Here is a 16,327-nt window from a genome sequence, read left to right on the forward strand (position 1 = left end):
TTTTTGAAAGGTGGGATAGGAATTAAAGGAAGGAAGGTAACCAGGTCCCAAACTGTTTAAGGACTTTAGTAATTATCACCAGGATTCTGAATTGTGCCTGGAAGTAGATCAGGATTCTGTAAGCACGAACCTAATACACAAGTCTGCTTTGTCCTCTTCAGGTTTTATATAAAACAGGGGTGTTGTACTCATGCATGTGCTGGGAATGTGCTTGTAAAGAACCTGCTTGGAAGCCCTACTCCCAGTGTGATTCATGATAACACTGCCCGCCACCCATTCTCCATGCTTACAGTGGCTGACATCCTGACTAACATTGTACATGGTAACATGGTATAGTGGTTAGAGTGTTAGACTAGGACCAGAGAAATCCAAGTTCAAGTCCCTGTTCAGCCAAATCCCTGTTCAGCCATAAAATTCACTGGGTGACTCTGGACCAGCCACTTATCTCTCAGCCTAACCTACCTCACTGGGTTGTTGTGAGGATAAACCCCAATCTGGGCTCCTTGGAGGAAGAGCAGGGTATAAATGTAAAAATAAATAAAGAAATGAATTATAATTTATAAATAAATGGCAGGGTTCATGGCAGTTTAGAGGATTAAAAAAAAAAATCAGGGAAAGGGGTTAATATCCTCTCCCTGCATGCTGTAGTCTTGATCAGCTTCCCCCTACAGCTGTTTTTTTAACTTTGGGGTGGGGAGATGGAAGGCTTAATTTGTTTACATGTATGATTTGACTCTTGGAGCTGCAATATTTTAGACCTGTTAAGTTTTCCTTCCTTCCTTCCTTCCTTCCTTCCTTCAATTTCTATACCACTCTTCCAAAAATGGCTCAGGGCGGTTTACACAGAGAATAAATAAATAAGATGTCTCCCTGTCCCCAAAGGGCTCACATTCTAAAACAAAACATAAGATAGACAGCAGCAACAGTCACTGGAGCGACTGTGCTGGGGGTGGATAGGGCCAGTTACTCTCCCGCTGCTAAATAAAGAGAATCACCATGTTAAAAGCTCTTTGCCCAGTTAGCAGAAAAGGCCAAGGAACAAGAGACATTATTGCTGATGCACACTGGATCAAAGTTTTCACTGTGTTTTACTGTTAGCACAGTTTCATCTTTATATATAAACCTCCTCAGTGACTGATACTGACTTATTAAAAGCAGGATATAAATAGTATGAAATAAATAAATGAATAAATACAACAGAATATGGATAGGCATGGGAGTGGGATTGTGGAAGCAGGGTCCCATCTCTTTCTCAGTTGTTCTACAGATCCAATATGGATACCAATTGTACATATGATCTACGCATGTGCTTGGACCTATAGTAGGTCCCCAGTTGTATGGACAAACCTATACATGTGGAGTTCACATATATGTAAGATGCAGTTCATATATATATAGGAAGGTGATCACCTGAATGCAGTAATTTGGGGTCAGGGTCTTTGTTCCCCATTTATAGATGTTACTGTTATGTCTTCTGAAGGGTTCTTTGGACTCAGGATGTTGGAATAGATGGACCTGGTCTGATCCAGCGTGGCTTGTCTTTTGCTGTTCCTAATGTTTTAGTTATATAAAATAGGCAAACACATGATTAACAGATAGGACATCTCACCAAAAAAAACCCCCCCTATGAGCCCTTTCTCACGTGCAGTGAGAAAAGGCTACCCGTTTTTGCAGGGAGGATGCCTGGAAGTCCTTACCTCCCCACAGACAATCCTCATGACGTCGCCGGGGGCGGGCGGATCACCCACCCAGTCGAGCACCATCCCTGCCGGCAGCTCGGAGGGTCACTTCGCATCGCCCCGCCCCCAGAACTCCAATAATGCACCGCATGATGCATTGTGGTGCATTTTGGGGATCCCCCCTTCCCTGAGTCTGCTAAATTTTCTTCCCCTTGCAGCCCGCAGCTTACAGATGATCGGGAAAATTGGGTTAAAGGAGCGCTCACTCCCTCAATCTCATTTTCAAGGGAGGCTCCGTAGGCAGGTTTGCCACCATGGTGCTGTCAGGATCAGGCATGATCCTGGTGGTTCACATGCACGTGCAAAACCGGGCTGGGCTCCCTTAGCCAGATTTTGCACGCTCACATGAATAGTCTATTAGTAATTACTAACTGGGTTGGGAACATCTGAGCCTCCGGCCAGCCCACCCACTCGCATCCACCTTCTCCAGCCTGCCCACCACCTTTTTCTTTCTCTCCCCCCCCACCTTCTCCGGCCCACCCACCACCTTTTTCTTCCCCTCCTGCCGCTTTCTGGCTGGCTGGGTGTCGGCTTCTTCTCCCCCCCCCCCGCTCCCCCCTTTCTGGCAGGCAGTGGGTGGGCAGGTCAGCTTTTTCTCCTGCCCACCCCCCACAGTTTCTGGCCACCCGTCACTTTCTGGCCAGCCGGGCAATGGCTTCTTCTCCCGTCCACCACCACCCCGCCACTTTCTGGCTGGCCAGGCACCGGCTTCTTCTACATCCTGCCAGTCGGCTTCTTCTCCCACCTGTTGCTGCTGTCTGGCCAGCCAGACAGATACTGCCCGCCCCCCTTTTCTGGCTGGTCAGGTAGCAGCTTCTTCTCTCTCCCGCTGGCGCCTTCGACTGCCCACCAGCACCGCCACTTTCTGGCCGGCCAGCCAGCTACTGTCGCTGCCATTTTCTTTCCCCCACCAGTCCCGTTGCTATCCAGCAGCTCTCCAAACTCTCGCCAGAGTTGGTTGGGGGACGCTAGTAGCCCAGCTTCTCCCTCCAGGATATTCTGTAGAGGAGCAGGTGAGGGGATGTGGGTGGGGAGGTGGAGTGGCTGTGGTCTATGATAACATCTCCCTTACCAGGGTCCCTGTTAGGGTATCGGAACATATTGAAGGTGTGTACTTGAGTTTGGAGACCAGGGATAGATTGGGACTTCTGTTGGTGTACCGATCATCCCGCTGCCCAACAGAATCCCTTACTTAGCTCACGGAATTGGTTGCGGAACTCGCGTTGGAGTCTTACAGACTTTTGGTACTGGGGGACTTCAATGTTCATTTCGGGACCAATTTGTCCGGAGCAGCTCAGGAGTTCATAGCGACCATGACAACTATGGGCCTATCCCAAGCAGTCTCTGGATCAATGCATATTGCAGGCCACATGCTTGATTTGGTCTTTTACTCTGGTCAGGGTGGTGTTCCGTGGGTGGGGACTCCTGTGATTTCCCTGTTGTCATGGACGGACCACCATCTGGTTAAGGTTGGACTTACAACCACTTCCCACCTCCACAGGGGCGAGGGGCCCATTAGAATGGTCCACCCGAAGAGGTTATTGGATCCACTAAGATTCCAAGGATCCTTGGAGGGATTTAATGTTGGCTTTGCTGGTGATCCTGTTGATGCCCTGGTTGAGAATTGGAACAACTTGCTCACCAGGGCAGTAGACATGATTGCTCCTAAGCATCCCCTCGGACCCTCTTCAAAATTGTCCCCTTGGTATACGGAAGATCTCCAGGGGTTGAAGTGGCAAGGTAGGCGACAGGAGCGCAAGTGGAGAAAGACTCAACTCGAATCTGACAGATTATGACATAGAGCACATTTAAAGACCTATGCTCAGGCAATACATGCGGCAAAGAAGCGGTTCTTCTCTGCCCATATTGCATCTGCAAGTTCACGTCCAGCGGAGTTGTTCAGGGTTGTGAGGGGACTAGTATCTGCCCCCCGTCCCTTGAACCAGAATTTGGAGTCCTCAGTTACCCGCTGCAATGTGTTTAAAGAGTTTTTCGCAGATAAAATCTCTCTGATTCGGGCCGACTTAGATGGAGACTCACGCGCTTGCTCCCTCATCCTCATTTAACAACTGGGCTTCATGGCTGGTTCTGCTACCAAGAGCTGCACAGCTCCTGGTGGTTCTCACAGACAGCCAAGCCCAAGCTTGGCTACCTTAGCCCTGTCTTAGCTACTTGTGAGAACAGCCTCCAAGTCCTGTGTGATCAGGCAGAGGTTCCACTTCTCATTGGAGGCTTTATGGTGGAGAGGAGGAGCTCACAGAACTCCACTACTACACTATTTCAGTGCTGGCTGTTATTCTATGTACAAGGTTGAGGCTGGCATAATTTGAGAAAAGCCTTTGATCAAACTTAAAATTAAATATCAATCTGTTCAAAGAGAAAATGCAAAGTAACTTACTGTAATTGAAAGCCTTTCAATCTTGTGGTCAAATTCTATTTTTCTAGAATATGATCGTTGACTTAACAAGGAGTTAAAGTAGTATTTGCATCACATAGTTAGGTACCTTCAGAATGAACACATTAAAAAAAATCTATGTCAAAAGATACTGAAAATGCATATTACAAAACAAACTATTAAAGAGGCCTATTTCCAAAACAAGGACATGGAAATACACTTCATTTTTCAGTTCTAAACTTTACCCACAGAATTTTTACACTTGCTCCCAAAATGACGAAGTAGTATCTCAAACGGCAAATCAGGGTTGCAAGGGAACTAGTATCTGCTCCCCCTCCCTTGAATCAGAATTTGGAGTCATCGGTTACCCACTGCAATGTGTTTAAAGAGTTTTTGGCAGATAAAATCTCTTGGATTTGGGCCGACCTAGATGGAGACTCCACAATTAATTTGATGTCTGAACTGGAAGTGCCTAACAACTCCATGACTCCTGAGGATGTGGACAAGCTGCTTGGAGTGGTGAGGCCTACCACTTGTTCTCTTGACCCTTGTCCAACATGGCTTGTTCTATCTAGCAGGGAGGCTGTTGTAGACAACGTGGTGGAAATAATAAATGCTTCTCTGAGGAGAGCAGGATGCCTCCTTGTGTTAAGGAGGCAATTATTAGACCTCTTCTAAAGAAGCCTGTATTAGATCCCTCAGAGTTGGGCAATTATAGGCCTTTTCCCAACCTCCCATGGCTGGGCAAGGTAATTGAGAGGGTGGTGGCCTCTCAGCTCCAGGCGGTCTTGGAGGAAACTGATTATCTAGACCAGTGATTCTCAAACTTGGGTCCTCAGGTGTTATTGGACTTCAACTCCCATAATCCCCAACCAAAGGCCACTGAGGCTGGGGATTATGGGAGTTGAAGTCCAATAACACCTGAGGACCCAAGTTTGAGAATCCCTGATCTAGACCCATTTCAAACTGCTTTTCGGGCGGGCAATGAGGTGGAGACTGCCTTGGTCGGCCTGATGGATGATCTCCAATTGGGAATTGGCAGAGGAAGTGTGACTCTGTTGGTCCTTTTGGACCTCTCGGCGGCTTTTGATACTATCAACCATAGTATCCTTCTGGAATGTCTGAGAGTGTTGGGGATGGGAAGCACTGTTTTACAGTGGTTCCGCTCCTACCTCTTGGACAGATTCCAGATGGTGTTGATTGGAGATTGTTGCTCTTCGAAATCTGAGCTTAAGTATGGTGTCCCTCAAGGCTCCGTACTTTCTCCAATGCTTTTTGACATCTACATGAAACCGCTGGGAGAAATCATCAGGGGATTTGGAGCTGGGTGTTACCAGTATGCTGATGACACCCAGATCTACTTCTCCATGTCAACTTCTTCAGGAGCTGGCATATCCTCCCTAAATGCCTGCCTGGAAGCAGTAATGGGCTGGATGAGGGAGAATAAACTGAAGCTGAATCCAGATAAGACGGAGGTACTTATTGTGTGGGGTCAGAACTCTAGAGACGATTTTGATCTACCTGTTCTAGATGTGGTCACACTTCCCCAAAAGGAACAGGTTCATAGTCTGGGAGTACTTCTGGATCCGCACCTCTCCCTGATTTCTCAGGTTGAGGCGGTGGCCAGGGGTGCTTTCTATCAGCTTCGGCTGATATGCCAGCTACGCCTGTTTTTCAAGATCAATGACCTCAAAGCAGTGGTACATTTGTTGGTAACCTCCAGACTTGACTTCTGTAATGCGCTCTACGTAGAGATGGCTTTGTACGTAGTCCAGAAACTTCAGTTGGTTCAGAATGCGGCAGCCAGGCTGGTCTCTGGGTCATCTCAGAGAGACCACATTACACCTCTGCTGATGTAGTTACACTGGCTGCCTATAGGTTTCCGGGCAAAATGCAAAGTGCTAGTTATAACTCATAAAGCCCTAGAGAACGTCTTCTTTATTATTAGCCCCACTGTCCATTGTGGTCGTCTATGGAAGTCCATCTCCAGTTGCCGCCAGTTCGTCTGGTCCATGGAGATGAGCCTTCTTGGTTGCTACCCCGGGACTATGGAATGCGCTCCCTATTGAGATACAATCCTCCCATCTCTGACAATTTTTAAAAAATATTTTAAAACCCATCTTTTCACTCTGGCTTTTTCAGCTTCTTGATAATTTATAGGTTTTTATTCTGTGATTGATTTTTAAATTGTTAGTTTTTATCTGTTTTCATCTGTTTGTATGTGTTTTTAACTGTTTTACCCAGAGATGCAAGTTTGGGGCGGTATACAAGTGTGATAGATAGATAGGTATGTATGTATGTATGTTTGTGAAATAGCTCTTCTATGTTGGAAAAATACAGTGTGCTTAATTCACTCCTCAAAACAAAACTGATGAAAGCAAGACTGAAAACTAATATTTGCAGCAGACTTCAAAATGCATTCTTCACTTGATGTGCCTTAAGACCATCCTATCATAATCAAATCCAAACCCCTTGAAGACATCCACTGGGGGGAAAAATCCATGGAATTTTAATCCTTAGGACTGAGCTGCATGCATTTTCTTTGCTTGAATACTTATTTGTGATGTGATTAATGATTTTCTAGGGTGAGTTGTGTTTCTGGGTCTCCCTCCAGTTTCTATTCACTGGTTATGAGAACACCCACAACATAAAAGATTTCCTAACTGCATCTACCTAAATTATGCCAAATGTGCTTATGTGTAAAACAGTAGTTGAACACTTGTTGCTAGAGAGAGTAGAAAATCTGTAATTGCCACTTAGAGTGCATAGGCTGAACATATTATATAATCGCTGGAATTATTCTGGTCCTCTTTTCCAATTAAGAACTGTGTTACATATAATTTAAGGGAATTTAAGAGCTAGAATCTCTGCATCTGGGCTAAAGGATCGGACTCGAGTTGAAGACCAGTCTGGAGAGAATGGATTATGGGGAACAGTTGTGCCTTTTATGCAAAGAAGTCACAAAAAGAGACAAAACTAGGGTGCTGAACTAGGGTGCTGTAGGTGATTGTTTGATTTAGACTAGACAGACCTGCTGTGTCTTTAAGTTTACTGGATGGCCTTAGCAAAATGATTATCCCTCAGTCCAACCTTTCTCAAAAGTGTGTTATGAAAAGGAATGGCGATAAAGCCATGTATGCTGCCCTAAACTCCTTGGAGGTATAAATGAGAGAGAGAGAGAGAGAGAGAGAGAGAGAAATGAAAGAGTTGTTGTTTTGGTGTGGGCCAGTAAAGCAAGAGGAGTTGGTAGAGAGGGGGAAATTCTCTTTGTCCCTGTCACACTTTCATTTTCATTTCATACTGTTTTCCATTTACCTAATTATTCTTCACAAAATAAAAACTTTATTATAGCATTAGCTTTCTGCGCCCTTCATATAGGGCAAGCTTCTATTCAAAATAAAACATAACGCTCCTGTGGTCCGGATTCATTGCACACCCCTGCTGGTGTCACCACAGGTCAGGTAAGCTTATACAAATAGCACTTCCATTATTATTTAAGCTATGCGATTCAAAGAGTATTCACATAAGGGTCTGTATGATCATCTTCATCTATATGGAAATACACATGCGTGCAGAGACTAGCACAATAATATTCAGTGGCTGAGAATGAGATCCAGACTAACAAAGCGTGAGTGCTGTAAGCACTGGTGTTGCTGAAAGTTTCAATTAACACAGCACTGGCAATTGCATGGGGGGCAAATTTCAATGACCACCCCTTCCCCTGAAAGCACTCTGGGCCGCCTGAAAATATGTTCCTGAGAGTTGTGCAGCACTTGAGGACATAGTTTCAGGTGGCACTAGGGTTGCCAACTGTCCCTCATTACGCAGGATGTCCCTCATTTCAGAGATGAAATGTTGGTCCCTATAGGGACAGCATTTGTCCCTCATTTATTCAGTATCATATAATTCAATTACATATACGTCAGTGATACTCAGGCTCTTGATTACTACTGCATACACCTCCCAGCCACCACCCTCCAATCAGCCCCCACACACTTGTGTGCCTCATTCTGGAACTTGTGTCCCTCATTCTGGCAATGAAATGTTGACAACCCTAGGTGGCACAGCATACCTAAGAGGGACGGGGGAAGTAGTCAAAGTTTGCTGCCTCTCTGCAAGTACCAGCCCTGCATTCCTCAGGAACTCAGCAGGAGCACTGGTGCTTCTCACCTAGAACACCTATGCTTTGTTAGTCTGGATTTCAGCCACTGTTCATTAGACAGGCAAGTAATAGTGTACTGTCTTTCTCATTTTCTAGTCCCCCTGCTGCCCAAATTCTTGACTAGCAGTAATATCTGTGCAACTGTAGTCAGCAAGCTGGTTAAAATATAAACAAACAGTTGTGCATGCATGGCTATACTGATTATCTAGATCCATTTCAAGCTGGCTTTAGAGCAGGCTGTGGGGTGAAGACGGCCTTGGGCTGGATGAGCTTGACCAAGGAATGGACAGAGGGAGTGTGACTCTTTTTGTTCTTTTGGACATTTCTGCGGCTTTCAATACTATCGAGCATAGTATTCTTCTGGATCATTTGAGGGATTGGGGAATAGGTGGTACTGTTTTGCAGTGGTTCCATTCCTATCTCTCGGGTAGATTCCAGATGGTGTCGCTAGGAGATAGATAGCTCTGAAAAAAGAGCTATTGTATGGTGTCCCTCAGGGCTCCATCCTATCTGCAATGCTTTTTAACATTTACATGCAACTGCTGGGTGAGATCATCAGGAGATTTGGAGCAGGGTGTTATCAATATGCTGATGACACCCAAATCTATTTCTCTATGACATCATAATCTGGAAATGGCATAACTCCCTTAAATGCCTACCTACAGGCAGTAATGGACTGGATGAGGGATAATAAATTGAAACTGAATCCAAACAAGACAAAACTACTCATGGTAAGGGGTCATACTTTGAGGGACATGATAGATCTTCCTGTTTTGGATGGGGATGCACTCCCCACGAAGGAACAGCTATGTAGCTTGGAGTGATTCTGAACTCTGGTTTCTCACTCTGGTTGAGGCTATGGCTAGGAGTGCTTTCTATCTACTTTGGTTGATAAGACAGCTGCATCTGTTCCTTGAAAATAATGATCCCAGAACTGTAGTACACTCTCTGGTAATCTCTAGGCTTAACTACTGCAATGTGTCTTATGTGGGGCTGCCTTTGTACGTAGTTCGGAAACTTCAGTTGGTTCCAAATTCAGCAGCTAGATTGGTCTTTGGAATTTCCCGGAGGGATCATATTATGCCTGTTTTAAAACAATTGCATTGGCTGCCAATAGGTTACAGGCAGAGTTGTGTGAAGTGGCCCTTCGCCAGAGTGCAAGAGTCCTTGCAAGAGAGAATGGGTAATCTAGAAGCATGGGTAAGGAGGTTGCCACATCTAAGGCTGGGAGAAGTACTTGTCAGGGTGTGGTTATGATGAACGAGTGAGTGAAGTGAGTGAGTGTGTGACACTGAGAGTGTATTTTCACATAACATATATATGTAAGAAGTCTGAAACCTTTTAGCTGTGATTTACCGTATTTTACGGACTATAAGACGCTACGGACTATAAGACACACCTTAATTTTAATCCAGTTTTTCAGAGTTTTAACATATTAAACTGTTAAAACATATAAGACGCTCCTGAATTTTGGCGGATATTTTTTGAGGAAAAAAGTGAGTCTTATAGTCCATAAAATACGGTATTTATACTGGAGCAATAGCGCCAGTATAGTTAGGCTGGAGAGTGGGCTTATTATAAGCCCAGAACATTCTACTACTTATAAACAATTATTATAAGCCTAGAACATTCTGCTGCTTATAAAATCAAAATAATTTATCCAACCTGCCCAGCCAGCAGCACACATTGAGGCTTCATACGAGCATTGTGAAGCGCCGAGAGGAGGCATGCAGGGAGAGCGGGTTTGACCCGCTCTCCCCGCAGACAATCACTCACCCATCGCTGGACATGCAAATTGCCCACCCAGACAAGCAGTGGCTTGTCTCCGGCGTTTCCACGCCAGGCCACAGCTCACCCAGCAGCTCCAGGGGTCAGGTGCAGGGAAGCACCGCTGTGCGGCACCCCATCCTCTGGAGCCCAAATAATGCACCACATGAGTGCATGGTAGGGATGTGCAAACAGGTTAGACGCTGAACGTGTTCGACATCAAACTGGTTCGGTTCGCTCGTTTGGGGTCGAACCCAACCATCTCCTGTTCAGTCCGACCCTGGACTGAACACCCCCAACTGTTCAGGGGGTTCCCGGACATTTTTTTTAAAAAAAATAAATTAAAAAAAAAATTTTTTTAACTTACCCCCTTTGTGGGAGTTGTTGGAGGTAGTGGTGGGGTCTGTGGAGGTTCCCCCTCCGCCAGCCTCCCTTCATGCCCATACCAGCCATTCGGCTGGCTCTTTGGCCCTCCGGTGTGGCAGCCATTTTGGAGGCCGCCATGCCTGTGCAATTGGCCTCTGCATGACCCAGGTTGAAGAGCCATTCACTAGGTTACAAGAGATACCTCCCCTGCAAATTTGGTAATGATCCATTGGAAAATGGCTTAGCTAGAGCAGTTTAAAGTTTTTCTCTTTTGAACAGAGGTTTAAAGGGTTGGCAACATTTTTTCAGACTGAGGAAGTGGTATTTAAACAATTTTGTGGTCCATTTGTGGACCAGTTTCAGCTTTTAGACTGCATGCCAGAAAAGTGCCTTTTGTGTATCCCTCTGGGACCCAATTTATGGTTATATAACAATTGATCCTTAAAGTTGCATTTTAAGAGGCAGAAAAATGCACAGACTCTTTCAGACTCTGCTGAAAGAGCCTGTGCAGTAGGCCTTTTGAAGCTGTGGTGCCCACAGCATTGCCCACAACCAGTATAGCAATCTTGCGGTGCACAATTTTGTCAAGAGTACAGCTGGCTCCACTCACTCATACTTTGCCTTGGTCTTTCAGTTGGACATTGGGCTGGGGAGGGATGCATCCAGACAGATGTTTAACAGGCGCAGTTTCCCTAATCACTTCCTAGGGATGTCCCTGATGAATATCTGCCTGATGCATCTCTGATCAAGGCAAAATGTGGGTGCATGGAGCCTCATTTCTAAAGCCATCATCATATACCAGACTGTACAAAGTCTTTACATCTTATATGGCATGGACGTTAAGATGGGCAACTTAACTTGCAATTTCCATTCTTTTTAGAGCACAAGTGAAAAGTAAAGCATCTTAACACTCATCTTAAACTGACAGTTTTTGGATTACTGATTTTTTTATTATACCTGAGGCTCTATAAAACTTTTGCTGCATGGCAACAGGCCCTCAGCAATTGTCCAATGAATACAGCTGGCAGCATAATCTCATACCTGCCAACATGTCCCTATTTTCCCATTCAGGTGAATGGGAAAATAGGGACATGTTGGCAGGTATGGAATCTTATTACCTTAATTCTTGCTCTGTCTTACCTCATCACCTCCGGAGTGTTCATTATCCCCCTCATATTACAGTCACATTTAGAGCCTTGATTTTCTGCAAGAGAATGAAACCTTCTTCTGCCTTTGTCCTAGAAAGCTTTGCAAGAACTAAATGGAAATTGAGTAAAAAAATAATTATTGTAATTAGTAACACAATATTCTAAATGCTCAAACAATAATCAGATGGAAGTGGCTGGTTAACTGCATTATAGTAACATAATTGTGGTAATGTGTTTCGGAAGCTGTTCTAATTCATTTGATGCTAAGTCCTTATACATTGGAATAAAGATGTCTCCTCAATGGAGGTTTTAAAGAAACAAGTCAGGTGGTTTCTATTATAGAAGGACTCACCAAATCCTTTGATCCAAAATTCTAACTTGAACTTTCTTTGAAGTTTTAATGGGTTTGGTTAATTCCTCCAACCCCTGCAACCATCAAGTACACCTCTACATTTTCAGAAACAAGTACCAAAATAATACCAAGGGACAGGGGGTGGTATCCAAGAATTCTGTTGAAGCAAGTCTTCAGGTTAAAATAATTGAGAATTTCCTGCCCCAAGAGATCTGCCTCTTCTAGCAAAGTGTGAATTCCAATGCATTTCTTACAGTCATCTTCTAGGGCATTTGGATGCCTTTGCAAAATAAGAAAAAAATTAAGCTAATCTGTGGTTTGGCTCTTGGGAGCAGTTTTCATCTGAGAGTGGAGGACTATAGTAAGCAATTTCTGTCGACTATGACTCCTGTGTCTAAGATTAAACATCTGGAGAGAGGGTCCAATATAACTTCTGCTGAAAGTAGTGCATTAAATAATGTGGATAATGGGAAGAGATCAAATCATACCCTTTCTGTTTTTCCCCAGGGCTTCTTAGCACTAAGAGATTATAATCATAATTTGCTCAGGATGTTTTAAATACAATTTTTCTTGGGCTCATGTGAGGAATCAGAGCCTGCCAACTCAGAGTTGTTATCAAGAGGCAACAACTCCTATCTTTATAAACAAAAAAGACCTCCCAACCTTGCTAATTAAAGGGTAAAGGTCTCATGACCAGCCTAACCCAGCCTGTGGCAGCCCAGTCAATCCCTCTGCTTCCCTGCCTGTGGCAGCTTCACTGATCCCTCCACTCCCTGAGATCCCTCCACTCCCTGACCACCTAACCCTCTTAAGAAACTTGGCTGTTAGCTGAGGCTAAGGGTGTGCTTGCACCCTTACCCTGGCTACTGGATATTGTGTATATCCTCGGGCTGAGTTCACTTCCAGGTGCATAGAGTGCCTGTCTGAAGGGGAAATCCCCAATGCAACATGTATGTTGCGCATTGCATTGTGGGATATCTGGAGGCTGGAACAAGTTCTGGCCCAGGATCCCTCTGCCCGGCTCCATGCCTCACAGAGCTGCCTGTGTGAGCACATGGGAGGTGTGCCTAAGACAAACAGTTTGGTTGTCTGGGGAGGGGGGGTAGGTTAAGAGCAGCCTTCCCCCCGCACCCTCCCAATCCACCCCAGTGATCATGAGACTCACCTCTTCACTTGTTAATTTCCAGAAGTTTTCTCTATATTGGGGAGACTGGCTAAGGCAAACAGAGAGGTATATATCGCTAGTATTAATTAGAGTTGACTTGAATTGCCCCATTTTGGCACCCTGGTTCATGGCTGATGAAACTTGGGTATGTTTTTGGCAATTTAGGGAGGGCAAAAGAATGACAGCCTTATGAGTAGGAGCAACAGTGGTGTTCTTCCAGGTGGCCAGCCACTATTCTTCTTTCTCAGCAAACCCAGAACAGGGCTACATCATGACATAGCAGCCATCCAGGGCTGCTTGGGAAATCAAAATGGCAGCCATTGACCAGAAGTGTTGCCATAAAGCAGGCAATAGCTGCAAAGGAAGGCAAAAGGGGAAGGAGGCTTTTGGTCACCCCCCTTTTGGTCACCCCCGCAATCTCACAAAATTCAGTCTGATAGTACTCATGAAATAGTTGGCTCTTCCCAATTATTATTTAAGTTGGCGCTCCAGCCTTCTTCCAAAGAGCTCAGAGAGTGGTCTTCTAGCCACACAGCAACCCTGTGAGCAGTTTGTGCTGAGAGTTAGGCTATACATTATACATATGTATAAGCAGGGCTGCTGACGCTCTGTTTCTTCTCTTTGATGCTCCTCCCCTGTTGTTGTTGTTTGAAAACTTTAAATTTAAATCTGGAATATATATTTTATATTCAGAGTTAAAAAACAGAGTTAAACATGTGGGAGACAGGCAGGCAGGAAATGTTATATAGTGGTGTTTAGTCACTTTTAGAGTGTTCCATCACCTTACAATTTAAAAGTCATACCATTCAGACAAATAAGACATTCCAGTGCAGTGTGAATCAGCATTTAGTGGGTCAGTTTGCACAACCATTTGATTTAAAATATGTGTCTCTGTCTCCTCTGCAATGTTTGAGTCACCTACTGACATATAATGAAATGCAGCCACCTAAATTCTCATAGCCACACATACCTTGATCCAGCAAGCATTTCTAACTGTCTTCTGCAGTCAGTGGGGTTTCTCCCCTTTTAACAGCAACTTCAGACACATCACTTTGATTTCCCCCACACTGGGCCCTTTAAGCACTGCTGAGGCATTGCCATTTTGTAATTAGCCGGAAGTAAAACAGAGGTTTTAATGAGTAAAAATGAGTAGTGTTAGCATGGTCCTACTAACACATTTTCTAGCTTGTTTTCAGGGCTATAGAGGCAAGAAGTAGCTTAATTTTTTAAAAAAGAAAAATGCTGAGATTCTCCAGAGGTCAAATTATATGCCCAGTATGCACATGTGTGGTATTTGCATAGGACTGTGGAATACCAGGATATAGTTTGATCGAGCACATAGCTTGGAATGTTAAAAAAACAACAACACACACACATAGTGCCATTTCCCCCCCAGAATGAGCATACAATTCTAGCAAGTTAAATTTAACATGAACACTTACAGTATTTTGAAATCTAAGTATAGAGGCTGGAGCAAATACCATGGCAAAGGTAAACACCCCAGTGCAGTAAACGTTAATGACACACTGTACACAGACTGCAGTCTTCTACTGCTCATATACCACAGTCCCATGGAAAACTATCACAGAAAGTTATTCATGATTTTCTAAAAATCTACAGTGCTTCCAAAAACATACCATGGCAAAAATGTAGCTCCAGCTGTAATCCTTCTGCAGGAGGAACACACAATCTATTAACAAGCTAAGCGTACCAAATTTCCCTTACATCAGTGAGGCAGGCTATACCTGCTTGTTTAACATCAGGCAAATGGATAGAAAATGTAAAGCTGACACTACTGAACAGTCAGATTTCTACCTTGTTATAGGCTCAAAACCTGTGCTTTCAAACACTCAATACACAAATCATGCAAATCATCAGTCTGGTTCAGATGTAATGCTAAACTGTGGTTTAGCACTACAAGAAGGAGCCTCTGAGAACCATAAGCTCCTCTCCCTGCTCTACTCCTCCCTTGCGCATGAGAGAAAAAGACCCAAAGCTTCCACTTCCACTTCAGAACAAATCACAGCTGACATGGTGCACCATGGTGACATGGTGCAACTTCATCTGTGTTTTAATGATGCATTTGTGCAATTGCGTAAGGGCGCTCTTGCACAAACATGTGAAACTGTACACTGGAGTTGCACAATGGGCGACAACTATAAATAATGGCCATTGTGCAACTCCATTTGCACATTTCTACGCATTTCTATACTAGCACTCTTGCACAATAATGCAAAGTCTTAATTTAAACACAGGTGGAAGCGAAATAAGTCAGCCAGTAAGTTCATAATAAACTTTGGATTGATCCTAATGGTTAACTAAATATATTTGGAACAAACCACAGTTCCTTGAGTTAATAACAGAGTTCCCTATTATTTGTTTTAACGTGGAAGCAGAAGCTTTAAATCCCCTTTAAATCTTGTGAACAAGAGAACAGGAGAGGGGAGGGGGAGTGTGGAGAAAAAGAGAGAGAGCACTGTGGGAGTTTCCACCTTAATGCTGAAATGAACATGTCACATCTTCTCTCTCCTGCTGAGAGAAGTGACAGAGGGGATCAGCAGAGAAGAGGCTAGGGGGCCCCAAGACCAAGGCTTATAGCTAGAGGTCTTCCTCTAGTGGAGGCAGCACTACTAAGAAGAAAAGGAGTGGATTGGGGCCAGAGCGCTCATGTTAAGTGCATAAACCCCAGCCCGTTTCTTCACAGGGAGCACATGAGCCCAAAAGCACCCAAAAGCTCATCCTTGTAGTGCTAAACCATGGTTTCTTAACTTGGCCATTTTATTATTTGCAGTAATAAATTTTGTGAGTCCTTTATCAGCATAAGCAGCACTCGATAGGATTAACTACAGCATGCATCCTTGTGATGGAACTCCTAGATATAGGAATGCCAGGATGCTGATGGACCAAAAGGGATAAACAGAGGTAAATGGTGAACATTCACACTGCAAAAACCGTAATGCCCATTCTCAGTAGGTTCTCTATGTGCATCATCACTCCCGTTCAAAACATACATGTATGAAAGGGGAATTTTAAAAACAACAACAACTAAACATAATGAAACATTCATTAAAACATTTCTCAATGTGTTCTAACATAAAATGGTTCCAGTAACTGAACCAATGAGTTTTTATTGAAGTGTTTTTTCTCCTTAACGGTATCCCTTTAGCTTTCATTTCCACTGCAGTCAATTTTCTTTCATCCTCCTCTGTGGTTTAGGGGACTCATTGTGCCCC

At 44.2% G+C, this 16,327-nt stretch overlaps 1 long non-coding RNA gene across 1 annotated transcript in view; it reads right to left on the reverse strand.

Moving 5' to 3' along the window:
• Window positions 1-1,216: 1,216 nt before the first annotated feature.
• LOC128340380 (uncharacterized) overlaps window positions 1,217-16,327 on the reverse strand; it is a 31,202-nt gene continuing 16,091 nt past the window's right edge. Inside the window, exons 2-4 of the long non-coding RNA XR_008313662.1 lie at window positions 11,570-11,686; window positions 4,138-4,243; window positions 1,217-1,551 (exon numbers count right to left, since the gene is read on the reverse strand). This is a non-coding gene — a long non-coding RNA (uncharacterized LOC128340380). The remainder of the gene's footprint in view (window positions 1,552-4,137; window positions 4,244-11,569; window positions 11,687-16,327) is intronic.

This window comes from Hemicordylus capensis, chromosome 1 (assembly GCF_027244095.1).
Source record: "Hemicordylus capensis ecotype Gifberg chromosome 1, rHemCap1.1.pri, whole genome shotgun sequence".
In the NCBI taxonomy this organism is placed as follows: Eukaryota; Metazoa; Chordata; class Lepidosauria; order Squamata; family Cordylidae; genus Hemicordylus; species Hemicordylus capensis.